Raw genomic sequence first — 13,105 nt, 5'->3', positions numbered from 1 at the left:
GTCAGCTGACATCGAAGTAACAGCTGACTTATATATATTATTTTCTTTGTCCCCGGCTGAAAGCCCTACATTTAATTTACAAAACTGATGGGTGAGTATTTAATTAGACCAATGCAATCTATTTTCGCCGCATGTAGTGCAATGATAAATATGAATGACTCACCTAAGAAGTATTAACTAATACTTTCAATGCCCAGTATACATGCCGATGGGATTAAGCTCAATAACATGCCTGGCCTCCCGCGTCTCTTTAAATCTATTAAGATCGTAATTTTTTAAGATTTAATAATATTTTAATTTGTGCTAATTAAATTAATCTTCAATAAATGAGCCTTTGAAAAATGGGCGAAATGTCTCACAACAAAAACATTTTTTTTTTTTAATAATTTATAATTTTCATAATTCCACACGGAAATCCTCATCCGGATTGCACCAATTTTGTTTACCTCGGGACCTGCTCGTGCTATACTGCAGGTGTCCCGAGTGTAATTTTGCGATTATAATTAAATGTGTGGAAAAGGGGGGCTGAAGATTGTGAGACACTTTCTGCTCATAACAACATGCATGTATTTTCCTTTATTTATAAAGGTGTTAATCCCTGGAGGGGCAATTATGGTTAATTTGTTAGTCAATTAATCGAATATTATCTATAATAATATAAAAAGAACAGCATTGGGGTCTCATAGATTATATAATATGGATATTATGTGCTTATCTGGTGGCTGTTGGAAGTTTCGCTGTCGCGGTCACTTCCGCGTCCTATAGCCGCTTCCCTCGTCGAGGTGTACGGTGGGCGAAACGGTGAAGACCGTGTATCTTCGCCTGATGTCTGAAGAGACGTCTTCGGTCCTCCGTGGCTGGCCAGCGTGTCCTGGACTCCGCCGTGATGGTAGGGGTAGGCCAGGTCCTAGCTTGCATAGTGCATAGGCTGGGGCGGCATTGCAGTCGCAGTGTCTTTGGGGTCTTCCGGTGTTCGCGGCAAGGGGGGCATCAGAAAATGATACCCCCGACCCCGACTTTATATAAATCCAAAAAAAGAATGAAAAAATCGGATTACTTAAATCCGACAGGGATCCAAGCTGGTTGTGACGGCACACATGGCGCTTAAGGTTAAGAAATGTATGGAGTTTCGAGTTTAGTTCCCTGATTTCCAGAAACCGTTTGCACTCACGACAGATACCAGTGAGTATGCGATGGGGATGGTGCTATCCCAGGAACACGAGAAGGGGGAATGTCCTATAGCCTAGCAAGTGGAAGACTTACGGAGATTGAGTCCCGTTATAGTGCTCTGGAACGAGAGTTGTTGGGGATTAGAAGTGTTTTTGAGTGTGAATTTTGTGGGCAGTAGAAGGAAGACCGGCGGAGATGGAAGTAATCAAAGAAATGGTGAACTACAATCGACGCCAGGTCATTTGGAAGACGAAGACCATGGGCATAATGAAGATGAAAGAAAGTAAATATAAGGGTAGCGACATCACCAGCATTAGGTCACAGCCGGAAGCCAGGGAAGCCGAAATTTGTAGAGCCTTGACAGAAGCGTCTAAACCCGGAAAGACCCACCATTATATGTAGAAAAAGAAGTGATCTGGGATAAGATCCAGCGATTGTAGAGATCGGAACAGATCGGACTAGGTCGTTCCTTCATTCGATGTATGTTGATGGTGGAAACTGTTCAAGATAATGAACGACAGAAAGAGGCGACACTGGCTTATCACCAAGGAAAAACGAATTACTGGGGATTGAATGAAACACCGCACGGATTACGGCGTCGATATTTTTGGGATAGCATGAAACGCACCATCCAAGAGACTATAGGAAGGTGTGAAGTGTGCTTCCGCAGGAAATATGTCGGGCGTCCTCCTCATGCCAGACAGGAAGAAAATCTACCGCGAGCGTACCTCTCAGTGACTTACAAATAGACACATTCACTTGGAAGGGATTAAAGTGGGGAGTGGTCTTGGATCTATTCAGAAAATAGCTATGGCGTACATGGTGAAAGAGAAGTCGGTGGAGGTTGTGTTATGGGCTCTTCGCGCTTGGTTTCAATTTTATGGTGTCCCTGACAGAATATCGTTGTACGGAGAAAGAGAATTTGATAATGACCATTTCGGGGAGGAAATTAAGGCATTATAATTAGTATGACATCTCAACACTCCGAGGAATCCTAACAGCAGAGGAGGGATCGAAAGGCTGCATAGCACTCTCAGCGACCATCTACGTGTGTACCAATTGGAAAAGGGATTGGAACCGGACGATGCGATGGAACGAGCAATTGCTGCATATAATCACTCCGTTCATACGGTCAAAGGGAAATTCATTTTGGCCTGCATGGACGTCGGAGAAATTATAGAGATACGGTGATTGGAGAAGAAGAAGTTACTAACAATAGTTTAGCCCTGAGGAAATAATGGAATAAGGTCAAAGTTCGTATCGAGAAGGAAAAATGCAAACGAGTAAAAAGACAAAATTTGAGCATGCGTGACCTAATGGGTAACATCAACATCGGGGGCATAGTCTACAGGAAATTGGAACAGGGAAAAGGAACTCCAGTGATATGAAGGTTCCTTCAGGGTGATAGTGATTAGGGAACACTACGCTGTCACAATTGAGAGCTTGTGTGGACCAAAACAGAGGAGAACTGTTCATATGGTGTCGGATTTATGTAATCCGAATTTTTCGGCTCTTTTTTTAATTTATATAAAGTCAGTGTCTGGAGTCTCATTTTATGATGCCCCCCTTTGCCGTGAACACCGGAAGACCCCGAAGACGCTGCGACTTCAATGCCGCCCCAGCCTATGCACCATGCAAGCTAAGACCTGGCCCCACCATCACGAGTCCAGGAATAGCTGGCCAGCCACCGATCGAAAAACATGTCTTTCTGACACCAGGCGAAGATTCATGGTTTTCACCACTTCGCCCACCGCAGATCTGGACGAGGGAAGCGGCTAAGAGTCGTCACCGCGGCGGCGAATACGTTACCAGATAAGCACATAATTTCTATTACCCATGAGACCACCCAAATTTATTCTGATATTATCTCATATAATCAAAATGATTTCTGAACTAATTCACTAACCATACTTGGCCCTTGAGGGATTAACACTTTTCCATGTTCTATTTGGGATACCTGAAGTATAGTACGAGCAGGTCCCGATATAGACACATTGGTGCAATCCGGGTGAGGATTTAGTGTGAAACATATAATGAGACTTATTAAAAAAACAATTTAAATAATTTTTTGTGAGACATTTCCCACACTTTTAATTATGTTTGTTAGTTATTTATATTAATTGTCTTATGATTAATGTGTTGATTGAAGGCGTAAACATTTCGATCTTAGTAGATTTAAAGAGACACGGGAGGCCTGTCTGTTATTTAGGCTTAATACCATCGACATGTATGCTAGTAAAGAGCATTGAAATCATTAGTTAATACTTATTGGGAGAGTCATCTCTATTTATTGTTAAATTGCACGTCTAGTAAAAATAGATTGCTTCTCTCTAAATAAAATTCTCAGGCCTCATTCTTGTAAATTAAATGTACGGCTGGTATAGTAAAAATATATGTGTATTTGTGTTGTTTTTTTTTGTACGAGGGTCGGTGGAAATCTTCAAAAGACACGGATAGGCCCGTACCTATCCGTGTGTGGGATTTTTATCCACTAAAACCACCGCCCTACACCTGTTCATTCCTCTCCACGGGACCGCCGCTAGCCATTAAATTATGGAGGGAAATGGGTGAGTGCCGCCTCGCTTTTTTCGCATGGTTTTCACGTCTTCTAACCCTCTCTTCCTCTCTCAACCTCTTGAGAACGACTGTGGTGAATCTCTTCACTGCGTTCCAATGCTGGTCTGAGAGTAGCATATAGCTCACCACGTTCTCTGGTGTGATGTGTCTTTCGCACACTCTCTCCAATTCACTTGTTTCTGCTGCAAAGCGAAAGCAAGTGAAAAACACGTGCTCCGCGGTTTCCTCGACAGTCTGACATCCAGGGCATTCTGCGGTGTTGTCCAGTTTGAAGCGGTACTGGTAGGCTCTAAAGCATCCATGTCCCGTCAACAATTGGATTATGTAAAAATCCACCTCACCTTGCTGGCGCCCATACCACTTTCCCAGATCGGGTATTAACCTGTGAGTCCACCTCCCGGAATCTGCAGCCTCCAAACGCTGTTGCCACTGGTCGATGGTTATTTTTCGCTCTTCTTCTCTGGAAAAGTGCAAGCGTCGTCCATAGTGCCTGCTTCTTTCTTCAACAAGGAGTTCCACAAGCAAGACTGGGAATGAATTTCGTGCCTACCCACCGTAACAGTGATAGACTCAGTCTGATTCCTGCTAGTTACTAGGAGAACCTCGGTATTGTGATCTGCAAGTTGTAGGCCTACCGAAGATAGCCAACCTCGGACCGTAGCAACAGCCTGATTTGCGATGAGGGTAACTTCTTCCAATTACTTCGCCGCCACTACAACTGCAACGTCATCTGCGAATCCCACAACTGTGGCTCCCTCACCAATGTCAATTTTAAGATTGCGTCGTACATGACGTTCCACAGAAGAGGCCCTAATACCGAGCCCTGTGGTACACCACCAGTCACCTCATATCTTCTTTGGCCAATGTCAGAAAAGTAAAACAGAACTCTATCTTTAAAGTGTAAGAACTCTCATAAGATAGGCTGGTACCGCAATAGTCCATAGTAGGGCACCTATTATACAGGTCCATCTTGCGGTGTTAAAAGCATTCTTAACGTCTAGAGTGATGATTGCTGCATAACACTTAGCACCTCTCCTCCACCTTGCTCCTGCAATTGCTGTTCGGGCCATCTCGACTACCAATCCAACAGCATCTATCGTGAATCGCTCTTTACGAAATCCGAATTGAGCCCGCGAGAGGCCATTAACTCCCTCCGTGAACACTTATAGCCTGAGGGGAAGGATTTTCCTACAGGTCTCCAGTATCAAGGGTTTAATAATGGTCAGGCTTCGGTCCACTATCGATGACACTGCGAATTACAGGGTCCGGGCCCTCGTAGTCGAACGGATAACCTCCGACTTGGCCAGACGTCCGGTTCCTTCAGGAGTAGTCGCATCACATTTTGGCCGACCCTTCCTTTGGCGTTCCCGGTCCCATCGATTTGCTCGCCGGCGCTGACCTATACCCCCGGCTAGTTACTGATGCTCCCACCAAGGCCTTCGGGGATATGTGACCTCCTGCCGACGGTACTCGGTAAAGTCGTTATGGAGACATGCTCGGATAGCGCTTCGTCCACCAGCATCTCGCTCATCAAGAGAGAATACGCTGTCGCTTCAGAGCAATTTTATTCGAAGACCCGACAAACTCGGTCCTGCTAAACGTGGGCGCCCACGGAAAGCGGAAAACCAATCGGTCCGACGCGTCCTCGCAAAAGCTTCGCTAGTTTTCGTTTTGTTTTCACAGTGCCCAGCACACCTGCGCGTCGCTCTACTCTATCACGCACCCAGCATTCTAACGTAAACTGAGCCTTCTTTCGTTCAGGGTTTTCTATATGTGAGCAAAGCGTTTTGTCCTACATTCGTAATTCGCTATCCGTCTCGCATTAGGCGACAAGCATAATTCACTATGTTTCGATTTCGTCGCAGCGTTATGTCTAAACTGAAGACAAATCGTAATCAGCATTTTCCAATTTACAACTTCGCATCTCAATTGCAATTAATTGTAACTAAACTTTCATATGTACATATAAATTCGTTATTTCATTTATTGTCTTATACATGCCTTTTGATTTTTAATAAATTTAATGTTTAATGTTTTGTATTGTATATAGGGCGTGTTTGTTATGATTTTTTTTACACATTTTGTATATTGTGCATGACTGTTTTAATATTTATTGCTATCGTTTGGCCTTCTTATCTGAAGCCGGGTTATTTACCAATTCTTTTACTGCGCCTTCCTCGTCTCTTTGTTTCCAGCCAAATTTAGGTGAGCGGTATATCGGATTTAAGTAATCTGAATTTTTCGGCTCTTTTTTGAATTCATATAAAGTCGGGGTCGGGGGTCTCATTTTCTGATGACATTTCTATCTCCTTTTCCCCCTTTGCCGTGTACACCGAAAGACCCCGAAGACGCTGCGACTGTAACGTCGCCTCAGCCTATGCACCCTGCAACCTAGGACCTGGCCTGCCCATACCATCACGCCAGAGTCCAAGACTTGCTGGCCAGTCACCGATCGAAAAACACGTCTTTCTGACACCAGCCGAAGATTCATGGTTTTCACCATTTCGCCCACCGCACACCTGAACGAGGGAAGCGGCTAGGAGACGTCACCGCGGCGGCGAAGACGTCACCAGATAAGCACATAATTTCTATTACCCATGAGACCACCCGAATTTATTCTGATATTATCTCATATAATCAAAATGATTTCTGAACTAACCATAATTGCACTTCCAGGGATTAACACTTTTGAACTAGAGTGAAATATATACATGTTCTTTTTTGAATGAAAGATCTCACATTTTCAACTACCCCTTTTCCACACTAATTTATTATAATTTTAAAATACACTCGGGATATCTGAAGTGTAGCACGAACAGGTCCCGATGTAAACATATGGAACAACTAAAACTCCCTACGACGACTTCATAGAGGCTGGAATTCATCACCTGAAGATAAGATTGTACCACATGTAATTTTTATTAGGTTTTGTTTTCTTATAAATTTGTTTGTGTTATTCTTTTTTAATCATGTATAGAAATTGTATATATATTTTTTTCTGTTGTGTATCAGAGGCATTGTCTACAAGTTATTTTAAATAGATTTAACTGATTTTTAAATAAATATATTCGGGTGATGAGAATAAAAAAAAGGAAAAAAGGGACACTGAAAAGACGTACTAGCTTGCTGAAATAACACTGTTTTATTTCGCCACTTAATTCCTCTTATAAACATTCTGCGTGTTTGTTGACGAGGGGAGTTAGGATTACGGCTGATATTGTACCTTCTCAACAATTTGGATGTGACTTAATTCTTAATTCTTAATTAAATGGCTCTCTTAATTCTGCACATTAATGCCGCCTTCAGGGAAATGGCATCATTTCTATCCAGCATGTCCTCCGCTACTTTGGCCTCCATTCATTCTATGGTGCGATCACCTCCTTTGAGGAAGTGGTTCAGTTCGCCGATCTCACCTCAGAAACGTTCTTAACCGTGGTTGCTTGTCATACACCATGATGGAACTACGTTAGTCGAGAGAAGAAAGAAAAAGAAACAAAATTTTGTCTTCTTTTAAACTGAAAGAAATTTTTAAAAAATTACCAGGTGACAGAATTCCCGGGTTTCGGTACCACTTATGTGAAGTCGGGTGATGAGAATAAAAAAAAGGAAAATGGGACACTGAAAAGACGTACTAGCTTGCTGAAATAACACTGTGTTATTTCGCGTTTTAATTCCTCTTATATACATTCTGCGTGTTTGTTTACGAGGGGAGTTAGGATTACGGCTGATATTGTACCTGGCCATCCCGTAACTTACACGTTACAATACAATAATATATATATATATATTATTGTATTGTAACGTGTAAGTATACGAGGACTGTTCGTAAACTGGTGGGGGGGGGGAGTCACAGTGAGAGGGCAGCTGACAAAGGCAGGTGATTGAATCGATCTTTTATATCGAAAAAAATACAAACGTAAACAGGGCTTTCACTGATACAAGATTGTTTCTTTTAACACGCTAATTTTAGTTAACAGTCTCTCACACCTGTTTTTTTTTTGTAGTAGGGTAGGAGGGGACCTTCTAGGGCCTTAATAGATAACAGGCCCTTTATACTAACGATATTCAAATTAACACATAACAATAGTTTTCAACTAAAATTATTATTTCAGACCAATTTTGTCATCAAATTACATATCATTGGTACAATGCCAAGATAGGGGAATCTAAAAATTTCTGAGAGAATTTAGGTTGCAGGTTCAAAGTAGGTAACTTAGATTGGCCAATCAATTTTAGGGCCAGTTCAAACCGGGATATATTTTTTAAAGAAGGGGATATCCTCGGGCCAACCGGAAAGAATGTCCATGAGATCCCACTGAAGCAGGCGTGACATACGTAGAGGAAAGGATACTAACAGGCACTACGTCACCACATGCGGGAGGAACTCGAAAGTTTAAAACGACAGGGAATCATTATTGGTAATTCATCCCCATACAATAGTACATTGTGGGCGGTGAAAAATAAGATCACACCAGGCGAAAATACCGAGAATTACAGGGTGGTGATAGATTACAGGAAGCTGAACGAGAATGCCATTGACAAAAGTATCCGATGACCAGATTCGAAAGCAGGCTAAGCTGGGCGGCGGTATTCAGCACACTGTTCTTGAAGGCTGGGTATCATAAAATTAAAACATACCCTAATGATCAACATAAGACGGCATTCACTTTTGTACGGGGTCACTATGAGTTTAGAAGGATACCGTTTGGCTTCAAAAACGCCCCCATAACCTTTCAGCGCCTGATGGACGAGTTTCTGAGAGGAATTGACGAATCATTCTGTTAGATGTACATGGATGACCTCCTTGTGTTCAGTAAGAACGAGGTTGAACACGAGCGACACTTGAATAGCGTGTTCCAGATAATATGACATTTTGGGCTCAAATTGTCGGGGGAAAAGTCGGCGCTGGGGCAGGAACAAATACAAATTTTGAGTCACACGATTTCGAGGGAAGCATTCTTAGCATTGTGTGTGTGTATGTGTTTTTTTACGAGGGTTGGTGAAAATCATCAAAAGACACGGAAAGGCCTGTACCGATCCGTGTGTGGTATTTTTACCCAATAAAACCTCCGACCGCCGTTAGGCATTATTTCATAGATGGAAATAAGTGCCGCATCCCTTTCTTCGCATGGTTTTCACATTTCCGTACTAGTCATGTCTTCTAGCACTCTCTTCCTCTCTCAACCTCTTGTGGTGAATCTCTTTACTGCGTCCAGAGCTTGCCTGAGAGTAGCATATAGCTCACCACGTTCTCTGATGCGTTCTCGTCGTTTTTACTATAAAACGCTCAATACGACAAAGCTATGTTGATAAAACAATCTGGTTGGCCAAATTATTTCTTAACTAAAATCAAATCATATTAATTTTTATATTAACCAAAAGATCGAAGATAATGCTGTAATAGTCAAGTTCAAATACTGCTTGTTAGTTCTTGTTTTTTTTTTGGGGGGGGGGGGAGACAGCTAAACCGTCTAACATCAAACGTATCCAATCCTTTCAATCCAAAATCCTTAGAGCCATAGTTAATGCACTCTATTACGTTTCCAACAGAACACTACACCATGACCTACATATCCCTTTTGTCCTGGACCTGATACCAACCAAATTCTCATAATTCCATATAAATCTTTCCAACCATCCTAATTCTTTGGTTCAAACCTTATCTAGTTCCACCCATCCCTACAGCCCACCGAGAAGGTTGAAACGGCTGTGGCCAAGAGACTTATTTTTAAAAAATGGACAATTGGAGTTCTGGCAATGGTCAGATTCTCCACTCAGGTTGTGTGTTAGCGGCTTTAGCGCACTTGCTCAGCCTCCACTGGCTCACTACCAGTGATGCGGCGAGAGGGATGTGGTGGGATCTTTTGAGCTCTGCTCTACCCCTCACACGTGGGTGATAGAGTGGGCTCAGGGATTCTCAGGTCGATTGTGTAAATATTCTATATTAGAGTGTAAATGTGACTATAGATTATATTATTTTATCATTATGTAGTTTTTTTTTCATTCATTTATTTATTTAATTTTAATATGTATGAGATCATTCATCACAATTGCCTATTGTCCACAACTGTGTGGCAGATTGTAATATCTATCACTAAATAAAAAGTATTTTAAACTTTAAAAAATGTTCTTGTTTAATAATGCGTAAAACATCAACTGTGGTTACGCATTCCATTAGTTTTTTACTTATTTTATTATTATTATTTCGTTTATTTTTCTTCTTTTCTATTTTACTGAAGTTCGAATCCAAGTGACTTGGCTGTCAAATTTGCTTCGAGCAGCCCTGATGAAGGCTAAAAACTCTAGCCAAAACGTCGGTACGATTAAATGAGTTAATCAACTTATGTGTGTTATATTTTAACCTCATCCCCTCAACCATCTTCACCTCATATAATTCATCTACGGTCAACTATCTCTCATCACCTCAAATTGAATTGTGTATGATAAGGTTCGGTATCATATTTTCAGATCTACTTTGAGTCCATCTAATTCATGGAATGAAAATTTTTAAAATGTATAATACTATTTTAATATTGTGTACCATTTTCAAATTTCAGTCTAACATCATTTTAAAAAAATAGTAAAAATATGTAATTATTTAAATTGATTGCAGTTAATTAAGTTACACTTTAAAAATTACACGGAATAATACAAGTTAACATAGGCCTTCTCTGAAAAGGATTCGTTAGGGGTTTGATTACCAATTATGAGCTAGCGTATGAGCGGACGTCGCCAACTGTAATAGGAATTGTATAAAGGCGGATCCATATGTTGGCCGCTCGCCACGAATCGGAGGCTTGTACAAATGCTCGGTAAACAAAGAGCGAACTATCCACATGTCAGTGTTATTCAGAGAGGCAAGCATGGCGGACGTACAAGTGGTTTCAGCCATTGCACTGGAATTATATCAATTTTATTACAAAAAAATGGAAATGAAAGGAAATTAATTATAAATAAATAAGATTAAATATAAAACTTATTATAAACAGTAACAACAAACACCTTTAACCTCATAACAGCCCTGAGTTGCAACTAGACAAAGAACAATGGTGGAGATGCTATACGAGCGCTCTCAGGAACCCCTTTGATCTTTGTCCAAAAAACCGACTCTCAACAGATCAGCAACGAACTTAGGCCAACTCGTACAAGCCACCCATCCACATGCTCGCGCATGCCTGAATTCGCCATGGCTTGGCCAACATGTAGAGGCCCCTTAAGGAGCAATTTCCCACCGCTGGAGCTTCGTTTCTGCCCTAGTAGCTTTAATCCTTATTCTTGCTCTAAAGGAAATTCGATGGCTTGAAATATATTTTCCAATAAAGCTCAATACCTAGAAAATTCGATTAGTCAAAGGAAAATCGACTACTTTATAAATTTCGATTTTACTTGGTAAAATAATTCCTTGGATCACAACAAATAAGTTTCATTATATAACAATATGGGGCAGCGTTTTTAATTAAAATATTTTAAATCGAAATTTAAAAAAAGCAAAAACTTCAAAGTTAGGAAAAAGGTGTAGTTTTTGCGTTCATAAAATATTACGTTATGCTCTAGGTTGTTTCGTGAAATTCAGTTTGTAATAACTAACGAAATAAGCAAAAGCTTTAAAATTTGGTTTGTCATTATTTGGCAGCTTGTATTTAATAATAGGTAGAAAAACAATGCTTTTACGATAAAAATGTCCTATTTTTTTGAAACCCTGAAAAGTTACAAATCTGTCATAGCCAATCTTACGCTATTTGTCTGTGTAAAGTGATCCTTATATTTTCTTATCATATTTCAATAGTAAATTTCCCAATCCGTACCTCCGGGCGGCGGACCTCCTATTTCATAACCTTCATCTAGTAATTTAAATAGTTAACATAATATCTACAGGATATTTTATAAATATAAAGAGCATTTAATAAAATGGGTGTTTATGGAGAAATTACAGCTAGATTAATGTTAATAAATGCAAAGCATTATACTTAGTTCCATACAACACGATTTACGAGTATAAAATGCAAAATACATATACTGGAAAGAAGTAATTAAAAACATTAAAACAACTGAACAGCTTCAACATTTAACTTCAATATTTATCTTTAATGAAAGTAGATATTACCTACAATAACTAGAAAGTGAAAATCAAAACCTTGTAAAGTTTTTATCATCAGTTACGTAGGTAATATACAATTACAAAATTGTATTTAGCTCTACTAATATTAGATCCTAAAGGAAAGTTTATAGCGCCTAGAAAGTTTGACTCAATTTCTTATCTATATTGTGCTTAATTTATAAAAACTAACAAATACCTATAATTGGATAAGATTTTTTTCTTTCTAATTTAAATGGACGTTAGGAAGTTGATTTCTATAACTATAACATAATTGATGACATGATATAACATGATTTCTATAACTACATTCTTTCACTTTGGTGATAGGGTTCCACCAAGTAGAGAAAGTTGTGAGGGCAAGGCAAACAGGTTTCCTATTGAGGAGTTATTAGGAATTTTTGACAACTTTTCCTTAATTGGGACAACTTTCATTTTCCTTTTTGAGAACCAGTTAATCTAATCCATGTTTCAAATGTTTCACCGTTTTCATTTAAATACCCCCCTTTCCAGACACCGAATATGCCGCCCATACTTCCAGGTGACAATAAGGTTTCAAATTTATTTTTATTTAATGATTGAAGAAGGGTTTGTTAATCCTCATGTAATATTAATTAGTAATTAATTTCTGTTCAAATTTCAGTATAAGTTTTTAAATAGTTTATTTACCTACTGTTAAAGCCCAAAAGTATATTTTTCTTTTCGTTAGTTTAATTTTATTACTTCCAATTGGTTTTTTATTTTTTTGTTAATTATAAGTTAATTGCCTTTTTTTTAATAACAATTCACTTTTATTTTGTAATTAAAATTACGTTAGAATTTGTAACGTAAATATAGTTAATGAAGGAGGCTTGTGATATGCGTGAATAATATAAATACATCGCTGCAGTTCGGCACATACAACAACATTGCGGGCTGCAATGGGATTACGGCCTGTATACGGGGACTGATAAGGGAGCTATAGTCTACAGTCCGCTGCCTGGAGCCAAGGAGCTACCTACATAGTGAGAGACACCCACCGGCTCACAACGTAGAGTTTTCTGGGGTGCATTTCAGGACCCTCACCCACCAATAATCGACGTTTGAAGACGGCGGATGTTCCGGACTGGAGCAATATGCGCATATCGACCCCCCCGACTATCTACTGTGTGATTTTTTTTCTCTTCATCAAGCCATTCATCATTTTGTTCGCCTCCAAGCTACTTATTATTTTAATTAATCATTGGATAGAGAGTTGATTTTGTTTATATATATATATATATA

The 13,105-nt window shown here is 39.8% G+C and overlaps 1 protein-coding gene across 2 annotated transcripts in view; it reads left to right on the top strand.

Annotated features, from left to right (window-relative positions):
* LOC106687365 (uncharacterized) overlaps nucleotides 1-13,105 on the top strand; it is a 155,517-nt gene that overhangs the window by 16,980 nt on the left and 125,432 nt on the right. The window lies entirely within an intron of this gene.

Source organism: Halyomorpha halys, unplaced genomic scaffold (assembly GCF_000696795.3).
Source record: "Halyomorpha halys isolate HHAL.00 unplaced genomic scaffold, Hhal_1.1 Scaffold950.1, whole genome shotgun sequence".
Classification (NCBI taxonomy): Eukaryota; Metazoa; Arthropoda; class Insecta; order Hemiptera; family Pentatomidae; genus Halyomorpha; species Halyomorpha halys.
This window is presented reverse-complemented; position numbering and strand designations above follow the sequence as displayed.